Source organism: Carcharhinus amblyrhynchos, chromosome 29, assembly GCF_965287045.1.
Source record: "Carcharhinus amblyrhynchos chromosome 29, sCarAmb.v2.hapA, whole genome shotgun sequence".
NCBI lineage: Eukaryota > Metazoa > Chordata > Chondrichthyes > Carcharhiniformes > Carcharhinidae > Carcharhinus > Carcharhinus amblyrhynchos.
This window is the reverse complement of record NC_137352.1, coordinates 14,786,012-14,810,092: the sequence shown is the minus strand read 5'-3', so window position 1 is coordinate 14,810,092 and position 24,081 is coordinate 14,786,012.

Here is a 24,081-nt window from a genome sequence, read left to right as displayed (position 1 = left end):
CCCACAGATATGCTTTGTATAGCGTGGAAGAAACAATACTTTTTGCTGTAAGCTAATACAATGATAAATCAAATCAAGTCTTTACATTCCAGCTTATGGAATTCACTGTCCAGGAGGCAGTGGAAACAGAGATGATCAATGTTCTCAAGAGTGGATGGATGCTTGATGGAAATAAACTCGCGGAGCTACGAGGGTAGAGCTTGGGGATTGTGGAATGGGGCTGGTTCAATCACACTATGGAAGGCTGGCACTCACTCGTTGGGCCGAATAGCCTCCTACTGTGCAGTTAATGGCACTCTGGCCATATAGACAGAAAACTGGGTAGTATTCGGCCAAATGGACACCTTGCACGAGGGCAACTGCGGGTGTAATTTTCCTCATTACGCACCCACAGGAAATATTGTTGCGTGACATTATCCTGCCTGACAGACTTTCAGTTACAGCATAGATTGATGTTAACCATTCCAGTAATTGAATTGGAAATGCCGCCCCCACCGCCCCCAATGGTGTCGCCGCGTTTTCATCTGAAACGCCATGAATTTTAATGACAGCAGTCGTCAAGTAATGTTACAAGAAAATGGAAATTTCGGAAGAGGAGGAGATAAGTTGCCACCTGCCAAAGCGTGATAAAATAACTGGAATTTAGCAGCTATGTTCCAATGCTTTCCAAACCATGCGGGAATTCAGGCTCTGTAAGAACAATCATATTACATTTCAATAAGGCTTGTACTTTCACCTGCTTCTTCTCCTAGCCCACAAGGGATGTGCCATCATATTTCTCCAGAACAAAATCTGTGATCTTGTTTGCTGACGTGCTTGTGGTAGCTATATGCTGACATTGTTGCAGCAGACAATTTTGCTGCCCTCTGAAGCTTCAAGCTGCAGACCCATCCTGTGTACCAAACAAACACACAAAAAGAAACAGCCATCGGTGTCTATCACTGCTGCGGCATTTTTATCTTAAGCGGTGTAATTTTCTTTTTAAAACTGTCCACAGAAGTTGGCAGCACGTTGGCAATATTTAAATATCTGGATATGTGGCCAAGCACTGGAGAATAGCTATCGACCACATTTCTTTTCCCACTATTTAATTGGAATTTGAAAATCAGTGCTTGTCTTTACTTCAGCCAATAGGTGGTGTAGTTTGTACAGGATAAAACCTTTCTCAAAGTCCACTACCTACAATTACGGGCTACTGCTGAATTTACAAATATATTCAATCTCCCGGATTTTGTCTGTACTTGTCCAAAATGTCATTCCTCCGTTATACAACGCGGCATGGTGGCACAGTGTTTAATACTGCTGCCTCACAGCGCCAGGCAACTGGGTTCAATTCCAGCTTCAGGTCACTGTCTGTGTGGAGTCTGCATGTCCTCACCGTGTCTGAGTGGGTTTCCTCCAGGTGCTCTGGTTTCCTCCCACAGTCCAAAGATGTGTGGGTTAGGTTGATTGACCATGCTAAATTGACCCTAGTATCAGGAGGATTAACATGGTAAATATGTGAGTTATGGGACTCAGGCCTGGCTGGGATTATGGTGGGTGCAGATTCGATGGGCCGAATGGCCTCCTTCTGCACTGTGGGGATTCTATGAAAACTTGGACAGTGCATGGATAATCTACAATTATTTAATTTAAGATAACCTGATTTCCTTTCTTTCTAATTATCAAGAAATTTTGCCAATGTTTTCTTCTCAGCTTTCTTTGTTGCTTCCTGCATTTCCAAAGTGTATTTTGTATATTACAGTCGGGATTTCCTGTATTAAATTCACTGCTAATTTGCTTGTGACAGGTTACAAATATTATTACTAATCTCCCTGAGCCTCTGACAGGCTTGTTAGACTTAATGCTGAAAACAAGTCCTGTCCTGTCCACTGGGAGGTTTGGAGGTGCTGTGAGCTGTTACCTAAGAACACAGGAATAAGATTCGACCAAATGCTTCACTGTTTGCTTATCATAGAATTCCTACAGTGCAGAAGGAGCCAATTCGACCCATCGAGCCTGCACCAGCTCTCTGACAGAGCATCTTATCTAGGTCCTATATCCGTAACCCAACACATTACCCCACTCGAACCCCAGGCATTCTCTCTTCCATCTTCTTCTGTCGGGAGAAAGATACAAAAGTCTGAGGGCATGATCAACAGCTTCTTCCCTGCTGCCATCAGACTGTTGAATGAACCTACCCTGCATTAAATTGATCTTTCTCTACACCCTATCTATAACTGTAACATGACGTTCTGCACTGTCTCTCATTTCCTTCTGTATGAACGGTACGCTTTTTCTATATAGCATGCAAGAAACAACTCTTTTCACTGATACTAATACATGTGAATAATAAATCAAATCATTAATCCCCCTAACCTACACATTTTGGGATGCTATGGGACAATTAAATATGGTCAATCTACCTAACCTGCACATTTTTGGACTGCGGGAGGAAACCCACGCAGACACAGGGAGAACATGCAAACTCCACATAGACAGTCACCCAAGGCCAGAATCGAACCTAAATCCCTGACGCTGTGAGGCAGCAGTGCTGATCACTGTGCCACCATGCCACCCTATTGGATCATGGCTGACCTGTATCTTAACTCCCTTTACCCACCTGAGTTCCATTTCCTATTGATACCCTTAGCTAACAGCAATCCACTCCCATTGCTTTACTTTCAATCATCCTTTATCTTCACTTTGTCCAATTTTACACAGATCAAACATTCCTACAGTGGATATGCAAATGAAAAGATTTGTGCTGCAAATATCTCTCCAGGCCATTAGTTGGCTCAACTCATTTCCCATTGGCATAAAGGAGGTACTAGTCATTATGTGCATCTCTCGCTCTTTGTCTCAAAAGAGATATTGGCCCTGATTTTACCAATACAGTCACTCGAGGTTCATAAGATCGTACCCAGGGTCAACGGGGAATGCCGTTCTGCGGGCCTTACCCACCCCAGTTTTGCAGCGGCCATGCTGGTAAAATCAGGGCCATTGTTGGTAAACCTTCATTTTCAGAATTTGCTAACCATTTGAAATTAAATGTTGATTTATACATTTATACATTGCAAATGTAGAAGGCAGAAGAAGCTAATGCTACTACTGTTACAGGTAATTACCAATAATTTTTTTTTAGTAATGTAGTTCTAAATATGGGTCTTTCGTGCAGGTTAACATTGTCCTTTCATTTACAGTAGATTATCTACAGAGATTTTTAAAAAAACATTGTGCCCAAACAGGCGCTGGAGTTTGGCGACTCGGAGAGTTTCACAGTAACTTCATTGCAGTGTTAGTGTAAGCCCACTTGTGACACCACTAAATAAACTTAAACAACAGACTTGTTTGATTAGCATTGGCTCAATGTTACTGAGATTATAGGTTCACAGTCCCAGGCCTGAAACTTGAGCCACAAAATCTAGAATTGTTTGAATATATAGTCTCTCTGACCTTAAGTTGCAAATAGACTTGCGAGTGGAATACTGAATGAGGGGAAGCTCGGTGCCCTTTTACATAGTGTAGTTTGCTATCGATCTATGTCCAAGATTGAACATATGCATAGTTGCACACCTTGTTTCATTGTACACTGGCTCCTCATTATATTCACTATCATTCGTGATCTGCAGAGCAACATGACAGTATTTTAATCACTAAGTCAATGAATAATTGTTATTGAATTCTTTATAGTGAAAAGTGATCCGTATTACTAATAGAAGTGTCGTAATTGCTATCCTGTCCTATATCACTGAAGGAACTGCTGATTTACTGATTTCCAATCAATTTAATTACAAACTTTTGTCTGGCATTTTTCATCAGGTGCAGTTCTGTCCAGGAGCATAAAATATTTCATTATTTGTTATGAGCACCAGGGGATTGGTTTGTGCTCATGTTGATGATGTGGAAGGGAAGATTTAGTACTAGTGAAAGAGAAAGGCGTTGGATTGTGATATCTGGCAAGGAAATCTAATGATATTGCTGAGCATTTCAGCAAGCCTTCCTTCTGTTTTATTCCCTTGTCCTACGCTTGAGTTTTGGAATTGTTTCTCGGATATTGTTAAATGGATGCCAGGTATCTTGAAGAAATTTGCTTTGTGTTAATGCTAAGTCTGGTGATTCAATTGCAAGGGAAGGGATTGTACCCACTACGTGATTCTCAGGCCAACATAAAGATCAGCAAAGTCCTCCCAAATAGTGGAGACATTCAGAGAACAATTGAAGCATTGCTGGTTCAGGGTAATTAACTCAACACAAAATAGGGATTGAAATTTGGGCCTCCCTTGTTGGTATGATTCAACTATTACTGGACAAATGCACAGAACATTTTGGAATGTTATCTAACTCTTCAAATTCCCCTCAACTGTGGCATTATCCTGACACATATCAATCCCAGTTATTGCAGGAGGATGACAATCTAATCTTCTTCGGAATGAACATGCTGTTGGCTTAGATGAAGAAGTCATGATGTGAACTCCTCACTCACCTGACGAAGGGGCAAAGTCCTGAAAGCAAGTGGGACTTGCTACCAAATAAACCTGTTGGACTTTAACCTGGTGTTGTGAGGCTTCTTACTTAGATGAAGAAGTGCAGGGGGCAGGGTTGCTGGAGGAGGCTCATGTGAAACATAATCACGAGCATCGACTAATTTTGCCTAATGACCTGTCCTCTGCTGTGTGTGTGTAATATGGAATGATAGAATATTCCACATAGAAAAGGATAACTGTGTCTTTCTCATGCTGACAAATCCTGCTCACTATATCCTTCATTATGTTTCCTTTTCGAGCAACCGAGACCATTTTAAAAGTAAGTTGCAACACTAAACACTCCTTGATTCCACTGGGAACATAACCAGATAATAGAAACAGATCACAGCCTTTCATAATCACCAAAGCTTCAATGAGTCAATCTTTCAACTCTCAACTCCAGTGAAAAAGATTTGATTTCCCGAGTGTCCCTTTTCTAACCTTACTTCTTGATAACGTCTAGCACTTTTTATTGTTGGACTGGCATGGACATGATGGGCTGAATGGCCTCTTTCTGTGCCATAAGTTTTCTATAGTTTTATGGTTCTATGGTTTTATGGGTGGAGGAGACGAGGTTTGGATTGTATGAGAATGCCATTGTGGTCTGGGGGTGGAGCCAGATCGCAGGGGTGGGTTTGTATGCTGGTCTGGGAGAGGTTGCTGATTGCAGAGGGAGATCAAATGGTAATCTACAATGTCTCAATTACTGAAATGGAGCAGGGTCCAAAATTTCTTCCTTTGTGAAAGCTGAATCAAAACATTTCATAGAATTATAGAATCTCTGCAGTGCAGAAAGAGGCCATTTGACCCATCGAGTCTCAGCTGTCTCTTGGAAAGAGCATCCATCCAGGCCCTCCTCTCTGCCCTATCCCTACAACTCTGTGCCTTTTTCATGGCTAATTCACCTAACCCACACATTTTTGGACAATAAGGGGCAATTTAGCATGAATGATTCGTCTAATTTCCACATCTTTGGACACTAAAAGACATTTAAGCATGGCCAATCCACCTAACCTGCACATCTTTGGACTGTGGGAGGAAGCTGGAGCACCCAGAGAAAACGCATGCAGATTCAGGGAGAACGTGCAAACTTCACACAGTTACCCAAGGCTTTACTTGAACAGGGTCCCTTGAATTGTGAGGCAGTAGTGCTAACCACTGCCTTACTGTGCTGCCCCATTTATCAGCATAATCACCATTCCTCCCCAATACAATTGCCTCCTTCACCTTAGTCTTATTTTAGTTATCGTCTTTTATGAACAAATGAGCTTATGAGCAAAAAGTTATATTGTTCTTAAATTTTTTGGTTAATTGTCTCTCATTTTGAGTTTTAGTCATTTTAACGTTCCATTGTTTGGATTCCTTCTAGGTTTTTAAGATATGCATTTTTAATTTTATTATCTGTCGTGTAAACATAAACTACTTGGTTTAACTCATCTGTAAGATATATAAAAAAAGTATTTTTCAGATATCAAATGTGCCAAAGTACTAAAGAGGAACTATGAGCATCCAAAATTTGACACCAAACCACACAAGGAGATGTTTATATAGGTGACCAAAAGCTTGGGGAAAGAGGTAGGTTTTAAAGGAGGAGGGAGGGACAGAGGCCTGGATACTCCGGTCTTGCATAACCCATGACAATGGAGAATTTGGTGCTCAGTCAAATCTCCATTCACTGCAGCGGGATTGGAGAATCCCAGCCACTAGCAAGGCCAGAGAATTCTGGCTAGAGAGATTTGAGGAGTTAATCCAAGTATTAAAGGCCTAGGCAGCTGAGCACAAGGCTGCCAAGAAGTCCAGATTGGAGGAACATAAAGGTTTGTGAGGTTGGAAATATTTACAGGCTTGAAAGAGCTCGGCCATGAGGGGATTTGAAGACAAGGATAAGAAATTGACATTGAGGTGGAGGTGAACCGAGAGCTGATTGAGTTAGCTCACGCTCCTGTCCTGATTGTTACACAGCAATGACTGAATATGTGTTTATGTGTAGCTGAGGTGAGGACAGCATTGGTATTGGTCTCAGGTGTGATGTGCCCATGATTGAGCACCTTTCTAATATTTCCTGTCAGGTTCCCAACATGAATAATGACCAGTTGGATGAGAGAGCAAAAGAAGGCCAATACCAATAGAACCTTCCTCCATAGAGAAGTTTGCACATTCAAAGGATCAGGAGAGATGAGAGATTCGTTGGCAGAAAGAAATGAAAAAGGACATTCATATATTTTTACTGAGATTATTTTGCAGTTGAGGTCAGTATCCTCAAGAACATTTTTGTGGTTCCAAATAGTTTTCTGCTTTGTGGTTCGTTCTTTACTTCACAATTGACAGGAACTAACAGCAAAATGAGAAAAAATATTTATGTTCCCCACCCTAGATTAGGGACGTTAGTGCCAATTTTATCCTCCCTATCTCCATGGCAATGGAGATTACCTTTTATTTTATGAGCCATTGATGGAACATTGCTACTGGTAATATTATATGAGATGGGGTTTTCTTATTAGAATTTGGAGAGTTAACATTTTGTTATTAGAATGTGCCATTCTCACAAAATATTCAGTGTCCAAAACTAATCTTTGCAAGTCTTAGATCTCATGTGACATGCTGCAGTCTTAATTATGTAGGTAAAAGTATTGGACATTTGAAAGAAAATTAGGAAGCAGTAGATAGTCAAAGATGTGATAGATAATTTTAGTATTGGTGAGTCGTGTTTCTGTTTGAATCTTGCTTCCGTTAGAAAGAGCCTTTCCATTGTAGAGATCAACAGGGATTTGATTCCTTAAATTAACAATGTTTTACATATTTAGACATTGTGTGACAATGTTGTTTTGAAAGTTGTCTTTTTTTAAATCCATTTTTACAGGATGAGAGCGTCGCTGGCTAGGCTAGCATTTATTGTCTGTCTCTATTTCACGCAATTCTGGTCACCACACTACCAGAAGGACATGGAAGCTTTGGAGAGAGTGCAAAGAAGGTTCACCAGGATGTTGCCTGGTCTCAAGGGTGTTGCCTATGAGGAGAGCTTGAATAAACTAGGATTGTTTTCACTGGAAAGACAGAGGCTGAAGAGAGACCTAATAGATGTCCACAAAATTATAGATAGGGTGGAGAGTCAGAGGCTTTTTCCCAAGGCGGAAGTGTCAATTACAAGTGGGCACAGGGTCAAGATGAGAGGGGGAATGTTTAAGGGAAATATGCGGGATGCAGAGAGTGACCAGTGCCTGGAATGCGCACAGGAGGTATTGGAAGCAGGCACATAAGCAACTTTAAGAGTTGGAATGCGAGTCTTTACAGGTAGTCAAGTCTCAAAGGTACAGACAATGTGAGTGGAGAAAGTGTTAAGCACAGGTTAATCATTCCAACCATTATTTTGTAAATTGCGTTTGTGTCTTTATATGCCCTGTTTGTGAACAGAACTCCCACTTACCTGACGAAGGAGCAGCGCTCTGAAAGCTAGTGGCTTTTGCTACCAAATAAACCTGTTGGATTTTAACCTGGAGTTCTGAGACTTCCTACTGGATCTTCTGGCCAGGCTTGCCCTAAGGCTGGAAAATCCTGCTCGAGATAAGCAGAGCTTTGCATGGTCTGTGTCCCGCACACTACAATTCCCTTGGTGGGCGGGGCAGGTAAATTCCACCCTCCTGACTCTAACTAATTGGAGGCTTTTTTGGAGAGGTTTAGATTCAGGGGAATTGTACATCAGAAGTTAAACATAGAAACATAAAATTTAGGAGCTGGGGTAGGCCATTTGGCCCATTGAAACTGCTACTATTCCATATGATCATGGCTGATCCTCTACCTCAGTGGCCTAATCCAACATTCTCCCCATATGCCTTCACACCGGACGCTGAAGCTTCCTGGGCAATTCCCACAATGTCTGGCATTGGGACTTCCGAGGTGTTCCGTGACACATTCTACGGGTGACACCCACTCTCCGACTTCCTAGATATTGAAAGATCTGGGCCAGCAAAATCCGCAGTCTAGCTGTTATCCTGTGCAAATTAATCACTCACCTGGCTGCTAGCTGTGTTTTATTAATCTAGTCGCACTGAATTGGTCTCTGTTATGGGCTATTTGGTTCAGTAGTTTTTCATCATTTTACTGTTTTTGGCTTCTCGTCATGTCATTCTTTTCTTTAATAGAGCCGAAACTTGAGGAAAAAAATTGCAACCGTAAAAAAAGATTCGTGTTGAGGCAAATTAAAGACCTCGCAACACAAAACAGACATCAATGGACAGGTTAACAAGTCAACCTTTTAATCGTACTCAGCTACAGGAAGTCAATACAAATTAAGGCTTGTTCTCTACCTGCACTGTGCATTTTGCTTCAGCTTAATGGCAACTCAAACAACTGATCAAAATAGCCTGATATCTCCAGCAACAATGGAACATGGAGCAATTCTGAGATAATGTGGGCTGGGAGATGATTTAATCTCCTGAATTTTTTAAAAGCACTATCTGCTTGTGCTAGAAAATGGATGCTGCTTTCCTGTAATTCTGTACCAGTTACATCAAGCCTTGGGTTTTGGATATACGTGACCACCTGCTAGCTTTCAGAGTGTCTATGCATGTCGACAATTTACCCCCCAGGCTACTAATTATTTTGTACCAGAGGAATAAGAAACTGTTGATGAGAAACCATTTCTTCAGTGTTTTCTTTTGGGCTTTTGAGTGTTCACAGGCCGGTGATACGATTCTTCAAGTCCCTTTACACTGCCGGAGAGCAGAGAAATGTTCCTTCGATAGGAAACTGAGACACGTTTCACTCAATATTGGGAAGCAGCCACACAATTTCTCCCAAGTGAATAGAGATCCTGCCAGGAAGAAAGTATGCTGACTCCTCTTGTCAGCCAATAAGAGACAGATGCTTGACACCCACTGTGGCTTCAGCCACAAGCTTGCCATGATATTGACGTAAGGGGAAGGCAATTGCTCTCTTACAATGCTATTTTGATGCAAACTTGGCACCTGGTTTTAAAGTGCAAAGCAGCTTAAATCCAAATTAATTTTGGGCTTCCAGCTTGCAATTGAGTGTTGATGAATAATCCAAGTTTCAATTGCACTCTGTTTAAGGCTAATGTGATTCATAGAATCATAGAATCCCAACAGTGTAAAAAAAGACCATTCAGGTCATCGAGTCTGCACTGACAACAATCCCACCCAAGCCCTATCCCCATAACCCCAAGTATTTAATCAGCTAATCTCTCTGACACCTAAGGGGTAATTTATTCATTTGCGGGACATGGGCGCCGCTGGCTGGCCAGCATTTATTGCCATCCCTTGTTGCTCTTGGGCGGCATTTGAGAGTCAACCAAATTGCAATGGTTCTGGTGTCACATGTAGGCCAGACCAGGTAGGGACAGTAGATTTCCTTCCCTAAAGGAAATTAATAAACCAGATTGTCTATTGTTGGAAAAACCAATGGTTTCATAGTTGTCAGTGGATTCTTAAATCCAGATGTTTTTTATCAAATTCAAACTCCACCATACGCCCTGGTGGGATTCAAACCCGAGCCCTCAGATTATTAGCTAAGTTTCTTGATTAATAGTCTAGTGATAATAGCCCTCGGCCATTACTCCTCGAGAATTTAGCGTGGCCAATCAACCTAACATCTTTGGATTGTGGGAAGAAACTGGAGTACTCAGAGGAAATCCACGTATATAAGGAGAGAACGTGCAGACTCCACACAGACAGTCACCCGAGGCTGGAATTGAACCCTGTTCCCTGGTGCTAACCGTTGTGCCACTGTGCTGTGATTCAGTTATCATTATAGCAGAGGACCATCATACTCCACTCTAAGTCACCAAGCATCTTGATTGATACTGTCTTTCATCAACATTGCATAAACAGTTTGCACGGTTCCCTTCTCAACAGCACTGCTGGAGAAACATTGGCTCAAGGACTGCAATGAGCCAAGAGGAAGACCCACCACTATTGTTAGGGACAATATATAACTTTGAATTCAATTTTTATTTATGTTTGTGCACTAAGAAAGGTGGATTATGGTCCCATTCGTTTTTTTGTGGAGTTTGATGTTGGAAATCTGGAGGACCTCACAGCAAACATCAGATTTCATGGAATTATACTGTGCAGAAGGAGACCATTTGGCCCACCGAGTCTGACCCGACCACAATCACACCCAGGCCTTATCCCCATTACCACATGCATTTACCCTAGCTAGTCTCCCGACACTAAAGGGCAATTTGGCAGGGCCAATCCACTTAACCCACTCATCTTTGGAATGTGGAAGGAAACTGCAGTACTTGAAGGAAATCCATGCAGATACGAGGAGAATGTGCAAATTCCACTCAGACACTGACCCAAACTGGGAATCAAACCCAGGTCCCTGGTGCTGTGAGGCAGCAGTGCTAATAATCGTTCCATTTACAAAGTAGCAGTTGTTTGTAGCTGGAGTCATTTGTAGCTGCAGCCATGCATTTTTAATGAAGATTTACAATACTTGAAGCGAAAAGATGGGTTAAAAAGGGGTCAGTAGTTCAGTGATGTTGGGGGAGAAAATATACAAAGCAGAAAAAACTGTGCTGTTGCCTAGTGACAGGGATCTGGTGACATGAACAAACAGGGAAAGGCAGAAAAAGAGTTCAGAGTGTATATCTCAGGGAGGAAAGACTAGTGCTTTCTGATAAGAAATACTGCAAATCTGCTGGGGAACTGAGTTTAGGGAACTTGTGTTCATTCTGCAGATGAAATAAAAGTGGATTCAGAGTATGGCTCCGGTTGCCTCAAGGAAAGATACCATCTGGAGAATGAGAATGTAGTGAATGCTCAGAAATCTGCTGGAAGAAACTTTTTGCAGCTTGCCCAGCCTAAGTAAGAAGCCCAGTGTTAAGATAGTGGTAACTATTCACTGGGCTTTTATGCCTCTCAGGATATTTCTGGGATAAAAGCAACATATGAGTATGTGTAATTTCCTGATATTTGTATTGAGGTCTTTCCAACTTTTTCACCTGATGTAATACAGATAAATTTCCTTGTTTAGTAAATGCCTTATTCTTTATGTTAGAAGTTCATCAGTCAATTCCTTTGAATTTGTTCAGTAACTTTCCTCCACGATTTCTAGAAATGAGCAAAGTTTGGATCTATCAAGTTAAGCTTTGCCTTATGATCTGTCCGATATCATCATCAGCTGACATTGTAATCCTTGTCTTCTCAAGCGTGGCCAGGATTTGATGATCTGGGCAGCATTTCCAGCATTGTTAAAGTGTTCAGCCAAATGAACACTTTACAGGAATCAGCAATTAAGCGAAGAGAGTAGGTTTTAGATTGCTTTTCAATCCTTGTCACACATCTAGGCAGCCTTCCAGAGTCCTAATTTAAAATATGGTCTGGAATGGACTCTGTCCCAGATTTTCCCCTTGACTGTCATTTTGAATGGGTTCAGAAGCCTTTGAAAATGACAACGTTTGTTGATGTTTGTATGTCTCATCTAGTTGTAAATAGACAGGGGCATGGTGGCACAGTGGTTAGCAACGCTGCCTCACAGCGCCAGGGAACCCGGGTTCAATTCTGGCCTCGGGTCACTGTTTATGTGGAGTTTGCACATTCTCCCCACGTCTGCATGGGTTTCCTCCGGGTGCTCCAGTTTCCTCACACAGGTTAAAGATGTGCAGGCTAGGTGGATTGGTCATGCTACATTGCCCCTTAGTGTGGGGAGGATTAGCTAGGGTAAATGTGAAAGGTTATGGGGTTATCCCTCCTGGGTGGGACTCGATGGGCCTCCTTTGCACTGTGGGATTCTATGATTTCCAATTCCAGATCCTATGCATTTGTATTCAGATCAATAGTTTTTCAACACCAGTTCTTTGGTGATTCAAATCCCCTCTCTCTTTAGTTGAAATCCTGTGTTTCAAGTGGAATTATGCCATCAGAGAGAAAAAAAAAATCAACCATATCATTGTCCGCGTTAAGAAGCACCAGTTCTTAAATGTACTCAATTCTGATCATATAATAAGATGTGTAAGAAACACTCTGTTAATCCAGTAGGTGATCAGTGCAACATTCTAGATGAATAGTCATGGACCATTCAACTTCCTCTGTGTTGATTAATCATATAGAAAAGGGCAGAGAAAGTAATTGGCTACCACTGCTTTCTTGTTGAACAAAGCAAATTACCTGATAAGCAAAGCTAAAACAGGAAATGCTAAAATTGTAGAACTGATTCAAAAGAATTTGAAGGGTTGCTATGAAGTTGCATATATAAGCTTAGAAATGTGGTGCTTGACAAATGTAAATATTGAAAAGAAATGTTGAAACCAAAAGAAGAAATCATATAGCATTGTCTCTTTAAAAAGTGTTTGAAGTTTATTTATTAGTTACAAGTAGGCTTACATTAACACTGCAATGAAGTTACTGTGAAATTCCCCTGTGTCTTTCATGCTGTCTCTTTCAGGCATGTGTCTTTCTATCCAAAGCAGAAGGCAATGTTCTAATATAGCAAAACAGGCTTTTGAATTGAACCAATGAATTTAAAGCAAGCACACAGAGACACAGGACCAATAGAATTCAAATGTGAGGTTTGTTAACAGCCTCAGCTACTCAGATTGCAGGAATACTGTGAGGTAATTCCAGATATTCAAACCTAGACTTGAGTAAGCTTACCACCTCTTTAATCAGAAGAAGGGAGAGGCGAGACTTTTATATAGAATCTTGCAGGTTAATATATATGTCTTCATAAAATCACCATCTGAAGGGAAACAGATGCCAACTTGGAAAGTGTTCCAGATGGAATGAAAGTTCATACTTCCAACGGATGGCTGATATATTATTTCAGAGTGACTATATTCTATAAGGATTTGTTTCATTATTCCTGAATGAGTCTTGTAATATTTGAACAGCATGCTAATGGGGAGTTTATTCAGTTTGCTAATTGTTTTAATAAGGCTGTCACCAGTTTTAAAATAAAGACCTATTAATTGTTCATGATAGAAAGTGTCAGATCTTGCTTTAATTTACCAAAACCAGTAGCATCCAACTGCCACACGCACATTTGTATAAGATTATGAGGTGAGGTAATATCTTTGGGTGGTTCCAAAATCACGCAGAGGGAAAAGTCACCTACGCGTCGTAACAGGATGAAAAGAGATTTTGCTGTTTTCGGTGTAAGCTCATTATTAGAACTGGAAGATAAATAATCTATTTCACATGGTACTGAATAAAGTAAAGGAGAGTCAGGAAAGAGCAATAAATCAAAGTGAAAAGTCAGGATTGATGACTCTGGTTGTCAATGGCTTGCAAACCTGTGTCCTTGATTCCAGATCAATTCATGGCTCACCCCTCCCTATCTTAGCAACATCTTCCAGACTTCATAGAAATCATAGAATCCCTACAGTGCAGAAGCAGCTCATTTGGCCCATTAAGCCTGCATCAACATCAATTCCACCCAGGCCCTTTTCCCCCAAACCAACAAATTTACCCTATTAGTCCCCTAACATGAAGGGACAAATTAACATGGCCAATCAACCTAACCTGCACATCTTTAGCATGTGGGAGAAAACTGGAGCACCCAGAGGAAACCCACACAGATATGGGGGAATGTGCAAATTCCACACAGACAGTGACCCAAGGCCGAAATTGAACCCAGGTCCCTAGTACTGTGATGCAGCATTGCCACTGTGCCACCATGCTGTCTTTGCACATCTTTGTGACTTCTTGTGCACACAAATTTTTATCACTCCACCACTGGCAACGATTTCTTCAGCCATCAATAATCCCTCAATTATGAAATTTTCTCCCTCATCCTCACTGCCTCATTCCTGCTTGCTCTCCTCTTCAAGACATATCTTTAAATTTATTTCACTGACCAACTTATGGCCATATGTGGCTTTGTGTCAAGTTTTACCTGAATGCTCTTGTGGAGTGTTTCGAAGGTGCTATGTAAATGCAAGGTTTCTTAGCTGCGACATCTCAAAGAGGCTATGACAAGTTATTAAAAGAAGCAATGGGAATAAATAAAAACATAATGGCTGGAATCTTACCCCCGTTCATGTTAGTGGGATTCTCCCCTCCCACTGCAGTGAACGGAGGTTTGGCTGGCTGCTAAATTCTCCAACCTCATTGCAGCAGGAGTGTGGCGTGAATGGCAGGTAAGATTGCACCCAGGGAAGCAAGAACTTGGGAATACCATCACCTGAAAGTTCTCCAGGTAACGTAATTTTCTAACTTGGTACAATATCGCTGTTCTTCACCTGTTACTGGGTCAAATTCCTACAAGTCTCTCCCTAACATCACAACATCAGATATATGACAGTGGTTCAAGAAGGGGACTCACCACCTCAATCTCAAGGGTGATTAGGGATGGGCAACATTGTTGCCCTTGGCAGAGGTGTTCACATTCTATATGAATTTACATGTGATATTTTAGGTCTTGGCGTTTTATATCTGTTCCAGTCAAGCTGAGGCTGTTACTAGCATACAAATCAATCACTGGAATAAATCCAGAGGTCAATACATAACATCAGGATACATTAAGTGAGCAATGACTTGGGAAGGAGTCAGTAAGAGGCCATGAAAATTTCATTGGGCAGCATATTGGCACAGTGGTTAGCACTGCTGCCTCACAGCACCAGGGACCTGGGTTCGAATCTAACCTTGGGTAATTGTGTGGAGTTTGTATATTCTCCCTGTGTCTGCGTGGGTTCCCTCCATGTGTTCCAGTTTCCTCCCACGTTCCAAAGATATGCACATTAGGTGGAACGACCATGTTAAATTGCCTCTTACTGTCAGGTAGATTAGCAAGGTAAATTTGTGGGAAGAGGATTGGGCTTGGATGGGATTGTTGTCGATGCAGGCATGATGAGGTGAATGGCCTCTTTCTCCGCTGTAGGGATTCTATGATTGGACCTTCTGTAACTATTTGGGACGAGCAGCCAGTGCTCAGTGAATGCACAGAACTGGTTTGGCATTTTGGTGGGAGGAGTGGGGAAAATTTGGTAGCACCTCCGTCGAGTCGAAGCAGGAAGCTGGAAATCCAAAGGTGTTCAATCTGCTAACTAATGGTTATGGCAAGGCTGGGAAGAGCACTCATACTCCTCAAATCAAGGTGAGGGAGTGACTTTGAACTTTCATTTTCAGTTAGAAAATAAAATAGTTTGCAAATTTATTCGTGGCCTTTTTTATTTGCAACATATAAACACAGTGGTAGGCAAGCATCAAGTCATCACCCATTTATTTTTATTAAAGAAATCTTTTCCTCTTGTGAAATCACTGCTTTTTTGGAGTCTGGGAAAAAAACCATGAATAAAATGGGCCATTCTTGTACACAACTGTCTGATAAACTAATTCCTCTTGAGGCGAAAGCCATTTTTGCTTGTTTTGATTTTAATGGAGATCAGATATAAAACGAAGTACCATTTTACAAGTGCACTTTATGAATGTTTGCCAGTGGGGAAAGCTTTATGGAGTGAGACCACCAGAACATTATGTCCTTTATAACATCAAGCCAGACTCTACTTTCACATAACCAAGTGGCTGGGAAAATCTATTTCTTTCCCTCTGCTCAGGCGTAGAATTCCTACAGTGCAGAAGGAGACCATTTGGCCCATCGAGTCTACACATACTCTCCGACAGAGCATCACACCCAGGCCCTATGCCCAATCCATCATGCAAACCAGCCTCCCATCCATTGACTCTGTCTACATTTCCCACTCCCTCGGCAAAGCAGCCGACATAATTAAGGACCTCACGCACCCCGGGTACATCCTCTTCCACCTTCTTCTGAAGATACAAAAGTCTGAGGTCACATATCAACGGACAATTTCTTCCCTGCTGCCATCAGACTTTTGGATGGACCTACTTGGCACTAACTTGATCTTTCTCTACACCCTTGCTATGACCATAACATTACAATCTGCACTGTCTCCTCTCCTTCTCTATGAACAGTATGCTTTGTCTGTACAGCATGGCAAGAAACCATACTTTTCACTGTCTACTAATACATGTGACAATAACAAATCAAATCAAATCAAAATCACTAATCCCCCAAGTTACACAACTTAAGACATTAAGGAGCAATTGAGCATGGCCAATAAACCTCAGCTGTACACCTTTGGAGGAAAGTGGAGCACGCAGAAGAAATCACACAGACACCACGGAGAATGTGCAAACTCCACACAGTCAACCGAGGCTGGAGTCGAACCTGGGTCCCTGGCGCTGTGAGGCAGCAGTGCTAACCACTGTGCCACCATTAATCAAATCAATTTTGGTGCACAAATTGGTGGAGTGCACGCTGCCTTTTGTACCAACATTGAGCTGCCAGACCAATTGTCCCGATGCAACTGCTGCAGGCTACTCAACAAATGGCTCAATGACATTTTTAACTAGAATTTTGATGGCACCGCTGAAAACAAGGATGCTTCTCTCTCACACCCTGGGAACATCATTCCTCTTGCACATCGTTGACTGGTTTCACATCTGATGTGACCAAGTTCCTGCTCTTTTAAGTGGACAGACTGCCACAGAGCACTAGATTTGTGGTGTATTGCTTGCTGGCTGCACACGCAAGAAGTCTTGGTCCTGCCTCTCAGTAGACAGCAGGTCCTGTTGACAGATCCCACTTAGGTGCCAACAGTTATATTGACAGTGGTATTTTCACATCTTGTTTCAATGGTAGCGTCCAATGTCAAATCCCACAGTGAAATAAATCAAGTAACTATGGACACTGATAGTTCTTTTTGTCACGGGGTGGTTTGCTAAATCATAAGAATGATTATTATAAGGACTACTATAAGAGCAAGAGTGGGCACCTCGAGCCTGTTCCACCATTGATTACAGTCATGGCTGATATCATCTCAGCCTTAATTCCGCTTTTCCTGCCCATTCATCATAGCCCTTCAAACCTTTACTAATTAAAAATCTGTCCACCTCTTTCTTAAATCTATTCAATGTCCCAGCATCCACCATGCTCGGGGGTAATGAGTTCCACAGACACATGACCCTTTGAAAGAAGTAATTTCTCCTCCTCTCTGTTTTAACTTTGCTACCCCTTATCCTAACACTATGTTTTCTTGTTCTAGATGCCCTACAAGAAGAAACATCCTCTCCACTTCTACTTTGTTAATCCCTCTTACCATCCTGTATACCTCAATTATATCTGCTCTCATTCTGCTAAATTCCAGGGGATATATTGACTTAACTGCCCAATCTCTCGTTGTAAGTGAAATCCCTCAGCTCATGCCCAACCCACTAGGGTCAAATCTGTCCTCATGCTTATGTAATTGCCTTCATTTAAATCCAGAATGCTAGTGTGGGAATCCAGATTCCTGCCTTCAAATGGAATTTCTAGCATGCTATGGTCACTCTTCCCCAGAGGGTCCTTAACTATGACATCATTTATTTGCCCTACCTCATTAAATGATATCAAATCTAGAAACCTATTCCTTGGTTGGTTTCACAGCTTATTGTTCCAGCAAACAGTTTCTAATACATTCAATGAACTCTCTCGAGGCTATTCTTGCCAATGTGATTATTTCAGTCAATATGCACGTTAAAATCATCCATGTTTATTGCCTTTCTTCCAAGCACTCAGTATTTCTTGGTTTATGCTGTGTGCAACTGTGTAACTACTGTTTGGGGACCTATAGATCACTCCCACTATGGACTTCTCTCCCTTTCTGTTTCTTATTTCTACCCAGACTGATTCAAAGTCTTGGACTTCAGTTCTTATACAATTTCTCACTCCAGCATTGATCTCTTCCTTCAGCTGCAGCAATTCCTTTCTTTTCTTGCTTAACCTTCCAAAATACTGAGCACCCTTGGACATTCAATTCCCAAACCTGTTTTCCCTGCATCCATGCCTCATCGCCTCTAACTCATAGCCATTTGTTTTGATTTACGCTGTTAATTCATTAATTTTATTCTGAATGCTTCATGCATTCAAAGGGCAGCATTTTCTGGCCACACTGATCCCAAAACCAGAAAATCCCGCCCAAGGTCAATGGACCTTTCTATAGATCGCCCCTTGCCCTCTCTGATTCCTGTGGCAGATGGAACAGTAAAATTCACTCAAATGCCTTTAAGATTGTTTTATTATCCAATTTCCCTCCCCTTGTACAAGTCCCTGGTGCTATATGACTTTCATATGATCTGTCACTACCTTTTGCTTTCTGTTTACACATAAATGGTAAAGAATAATATCTTAATTGTGGTTTTTGTGTTGGCGTTGGAAGAACTTTGAGAAAAAGGCTCTCCTTCTCCCTAGTTAAGTTCCATTGCTTGTGGCCTTCTCTATACATCCAGTGGGGCTTTCTGGGGCATTGGATTGGTCATGCTAAATTGGCTGTTAGTGTCCCAGGATGTGTAGGTTGGCGGGGGGAATGAGGGGTTGGTTTGCAGGGTAAATGCATGGGGTTATGGGATGGGGGGGGGGGGGGCGGTCGGTCTGGATAAAGTGCTCTGTCAAAGAGTTGGTGCAGACTCGATGGGTCAAATGACCTCCTTCCATACTGTAGGGATTCTATGATTAACTACTGCTAGTTTTCAAGGTTGAGCTCCATGCTGAACCTGTAACAAGTTGTTACAATGTAGGCCCCCCCTGCCATTGAAGTGGTGGAGGTCAATAGTATAGATACATTTAAGGTGAAGTTAAATTAGTACATAAGGAAGAAAAGGATACCTGTACATGTACATGTTGATGGATTAGATTACTTCAGTTGCAAAAAGACTCGTGTGAAGTATACACATCAGCAAAGGCCTACTGCATTGAATGACCAGTCTCTGTACAGTAAAATCCCCATGTAATCCTCTTCAGCAGATACATGAGCAACACAGGGTCTAGGGGTAAGGTACTGACATGTTTATTTCAAAATGCAAACCGTCCAGTTACATCAATCAATTTTACTATTAGGTTAACTTTGCTACGTCACCGGTTATAGGACTTGTATTGTGATCGTGGTCAAGAACTGGGCAACTTGAAGCCAATTAATCTGGGTCCTGCTCTTTAGAGGAAACCCCTGTTAATTAATGATGAGTGAGCTATTCTGCTAACTCCCATTTCTAGAAAGAGTTTAGACCTGAACCTGAGTTGTGCTATCACTTGAATGGTATAGAATCATAAACTCCCTACAGTACAGAAGGAGACCATTTGACCCAATATGTCTGCACTGATCACAATCCCACCCAGGCCTTATTCCTGTAACCCCATGTACTGTGTTAATCTCCCTGACACTTGGGTCAATTTAGCATGGCCAAATCAACCTAACAGCATATCTTTGGACTGTGGAACAAAACTGGAACACCCGGAGGAAACCCATTAAGACATGGGGAGAATGTGCAAAGTCCACACGGGACCGGAATTGAACTCCTGGTCCCTGGCACTGTGAGGCAGCAGTGCTAACCACTGTGCCACCCACTATGCCCCCTTTACTGTGCCCCTGTACGACTCCTAATTAAAAAACAAAAACTTGGCAGAAACGTCAAATGCCCTTTCTGCTAAGTGTTTTGATTTTATGTGGTCAGGCCCAAGGGAAGCTCTTAAAGGATTAGGAGGGTAAAGCGTTCTGACCTTAAGCTGTAACAGTTAAGTATATCATAGAATGGGCTACAACCCTATGAGGAAGGTGTTCACACTGGATAATTTAGGTTGATCCCTCATTAGTTCAGTTTTCTGTAGAGAATCTTAAACACTGCAGTGCAATTTTCTGTGCAGGTTAGATATGCAGCAAAGCAAAATATAACTTGCATTTTCAATAATTCTGAAATTTCAACTTTTTTATGTGTAGCGGTTACAGATTGCTTCAAATATTTCCAACCCTATGAAAATTTTACTGTCCATTCGAAGTGTATGTGAAGCATGTGATTTGTCTGCATCATGCATCATGGAACATGGGAGCCTTTTAAGTCTAAGTCGAAATGTACTTCGCATTTTTATTGATGAAGTCTGATTCATGTTTCTTGTTTTACTTTGAAGTAATAATCGATGTTTACCTTATCCCTGCCATCTGATATTTTATATCTTTAGATGAAGAATCCCCCCGCCCTCCCCCCAACCCTGCATCCCCTCCATCCACTTAATGACCTTTCAGGGCTAGTCTCTTTCTTCACAGTTCAGCTTCTTTACAGGGGAGATCAATCATTTTTTTTTGCACTTTTTGTAGTGTAGACTTTTTTTAGGCGTGGGCAGGTGTGGAAGAGAATGGGAGGGGGGAAAATGTGATTGGGCATTATTTCTATAATCCTACCTATAAATCAGCCAGCAACAGTGCCAAACTGACAGGGGACATGAAGTTCAACTTACTGTTGATTGTCCACCTATTCCAGTTGTTGGATGGACCTCAATCTAGTTGACCAAAGTGCATTGGAAGTTAGTGAGGCTCTTGGCAAATCACAATCAGGTACGGAGTTATAACCCCCAATTCCATATTTACTTCTTTCTGTACTGATGCTGCCAGTTCTACCTGCAAACCATAGGTGATACAACAATGGTCATATGCATTTATATAGCTCCTGTAAAGCAGCAAGTGGGGGGGTGGTGATTCTCCCAAAAAAATTCTAAGTGTCAAACCTGCCTAAAAACTGGAATAAATCCTGCTGATTTTTCAAAATTAATCTCACACTCTGCCCACTGATTCACACTGGTGCAGAGTGCGCTAGTGTGAATCACATGAAAAATCTGTGGGCAGGATGGGTGTGTTGTGGTGCTATGGTCTTGGTAATGAGGGGAACATGTGTTTGCGCCAGAGAGGCCGGCAGTGTAACGTTGAGTGGGCCCTTACGCATGCGCAGATCTGTCAGTGCTGAGCTTGGCGTATGCTTAGTACCCTGCACTGCCTGCCTTCCAACTGCTGGGAGCTCAATCATTGGCCAGCCCCGTGACCCCACCCTGCTGACCTGACACCCCCAACCCCTCAGTCCAACACCAACACCCCCCACCCTCCCAACACCTCAAACGTCAGCCCTAATTTCTGGTCTCTCTCCCTCTGCCCGAGTGGGACCCATCACCCCCACAGATCTGCCACCTAGAGCTTCCCCATTATGCTCCATCCCATTTTCATTGCCCAATGCCCAGTAGGTAGTGCCAAGGTGCCCCTGGGCATTTAGAATTGGCCCCCCCAATTCCTTCTGCAGGAGGATTTTCAAACAAAATTTGACACTCAGCCCCATAAAGAGTTCTGTTTTTTTTAAGTTTATTTATTAGTGTCACAAGTAGGCTTACATTAACATTGCAATAAATCTACTGTGAAAATAAAGAGACTTTAGGACAGGTGACTAAAAGCTTAGTTAAAGGTGTTAAGAAGAATCTTTCAGGAGGAGAGGTAATAAGGGGAATGTCAGAGTGTACAGAGCTTTGACAGTTAAAACCAGCGGTCAATAGTAGAGTGATAAGATCGGGGATGTGCAAGAGACCAGAATTGGAGGAGCAGATAGATCTCCGAGGACTGGAGGAGGGAGAGAAGTTCAAGGATCACAGAATCACAGAATTCTACAGTGCAGAAGAGGCCCTTCGGCCCATCGAGTCTGAACTGATCCATGAAAGGCCCTGACTTGCCCAACTAACCCCATTCGCCAGCACTTCACCCATAACCTTGAATGTAATGACATGCCAAGTACTCATCCAGGTACTTTTTAAAAGATGTGAGGCATCCCACCTCTACCACTCTCCCAGGACAATGCATTTCAGACCATTCCCACCTTCTGATTAAAAAAAGTTTTTCCTCAAATCCGCCCTAAACCTCCCACATCTCACTTTTAACAATCTGATTGTAACTGACCCTTCAACTGAGGGGAACAGCTGCTCCCTATCTGCCCTGTCCATGTCCCTCATAATCTTGAACGTCTCAATCAGGTCACCCCTCAGCCTTCTGTGCTCCAACAAAAACAACCAAAGCCTATCCAACCTCTCTCTATAACTTAAACGTTCCATCTCACTGTTTGTGTTTGTATGGTTTGGCTCCTCTCTCTATTCTTGCTGACTAACTTTGTTTGCCTACTTTATGTTAGAGAAAGAAGAAATCTTCTCTTGTGGATCACTTAGCCAATGAGCAACTCCACCACTGCACCCGACAATCTGTTTGAACCCATTTTGTCTGGTGCTTCACAATTTCACTGTGCCTGTCCAGTGCCAATAAAGCAGCAGCTATTTCAGGTGCTGTTGGCTGTTTTTAAGTTGTTGGGACCCTGAGATGTTCTCCACCTTCCTAACCTGCTTATTTCATGCTTTTATATGTGCCATCGATAAATCTTCACATTCCATTAAAATTGCAACAGAACAAGGCCAAAATATACTGTTCAGATTGGAACTCAGCACAAACAAGTGGGGGGGAATTCTCCCATCCCGACCACCATAAGAACAGTAGCGGGCAGAGCGGGGGGGTGGGCGCGGGGATGAACTATGCAAAGGTCCATTTGACCTTGGTTGGGATTCTTTGGTTGAGTGCTGGTCGCGCTCACCCCAGTTTCACTCAAATGAGGCCAAACCACAAAAATGCTGCCCTCTTGCATATCACAGTAATCGAAACTTAGGCCACTGTATTTCAAAAGTCATACTCTTTAAGAGGTCACCAATCTGGAGAATTAACGTTGTTTCTCTCTCCATAAATGCTGCCTGAACTGCTGAGAATTCCTGTTTTTAATTCAGCCTTCCAATAGCCAAAGTATGTTGCAATTATCATAGAATCATAGAATCCTACAGTGTAGAAGGAGGCCCATTCGGCCCATCGAGTCTGCACCAACCATAATCCCACTCAGGCCCTATCCCCCATAACCCCATGCATTTACCTTAGCTTAGGCTCCCACCCCCGCCCCCACCCCAGACAATAAGGGACAATTTAGCACGGCCAATCCACCTAACCTGCACATCTTTAGACTGTGGGAGGAAACCGGAGCACTCGGAGGAAACTCATGCAGACATGGGGGGAACGTACAAACTCCACAAAAGACAGTGACCCATTTTAACTTAATTTTAACTTAAGTTTGCCCAACTCATAGGATCAAGTTCAAACTTGGTGGAATGAAAATAATTGATGACAGTGCTAATGGCGTAGTTTCAAAATTGATGTAAGTACTTTTATTTGTTCTAGCCTCTTCATCTGTTCCATCCATTCAAACTTAATCAATGACTCATCTTGGGCTACTTTGTTCAGTGGAGTCACTACAACTTAATGTGAGTTTGAAAATAAATTCTATTCTGAGCAACTTGCATTTGCAAACACAAACTGCGCAGACTACCATTCTGAGCTTGCTGTTACTGCGCGGACAGTTTGTACTTTCACAAGACTAGAATGTCTACAGTGAAGAATGAGACCATTTGGCCTAGCGAGTCTGCACTGACTCTCCAATACAGCATCTTACCCTGACCCAACCCCGCCCTATCCCCACAATCCCACGTACATACCCTGCTAATCCCCCTAATCTGCACATTTTGAAACACTAAGGGGCAATTTTGCATAGCCAATCCACCTACCCTGCACATAGAATCCTGCAGTGCAGGAGGTCATTCGGCCCATCGAATCTGCTCAGACCACAGTCCCACCCAGGCCCTATTCCCGTAACTCCATATGTTTACCCTAGCTAGTCCCCTTGACACTAAAGGATAATTTAGCATGGCCAATTCACCTAACCTGCACATC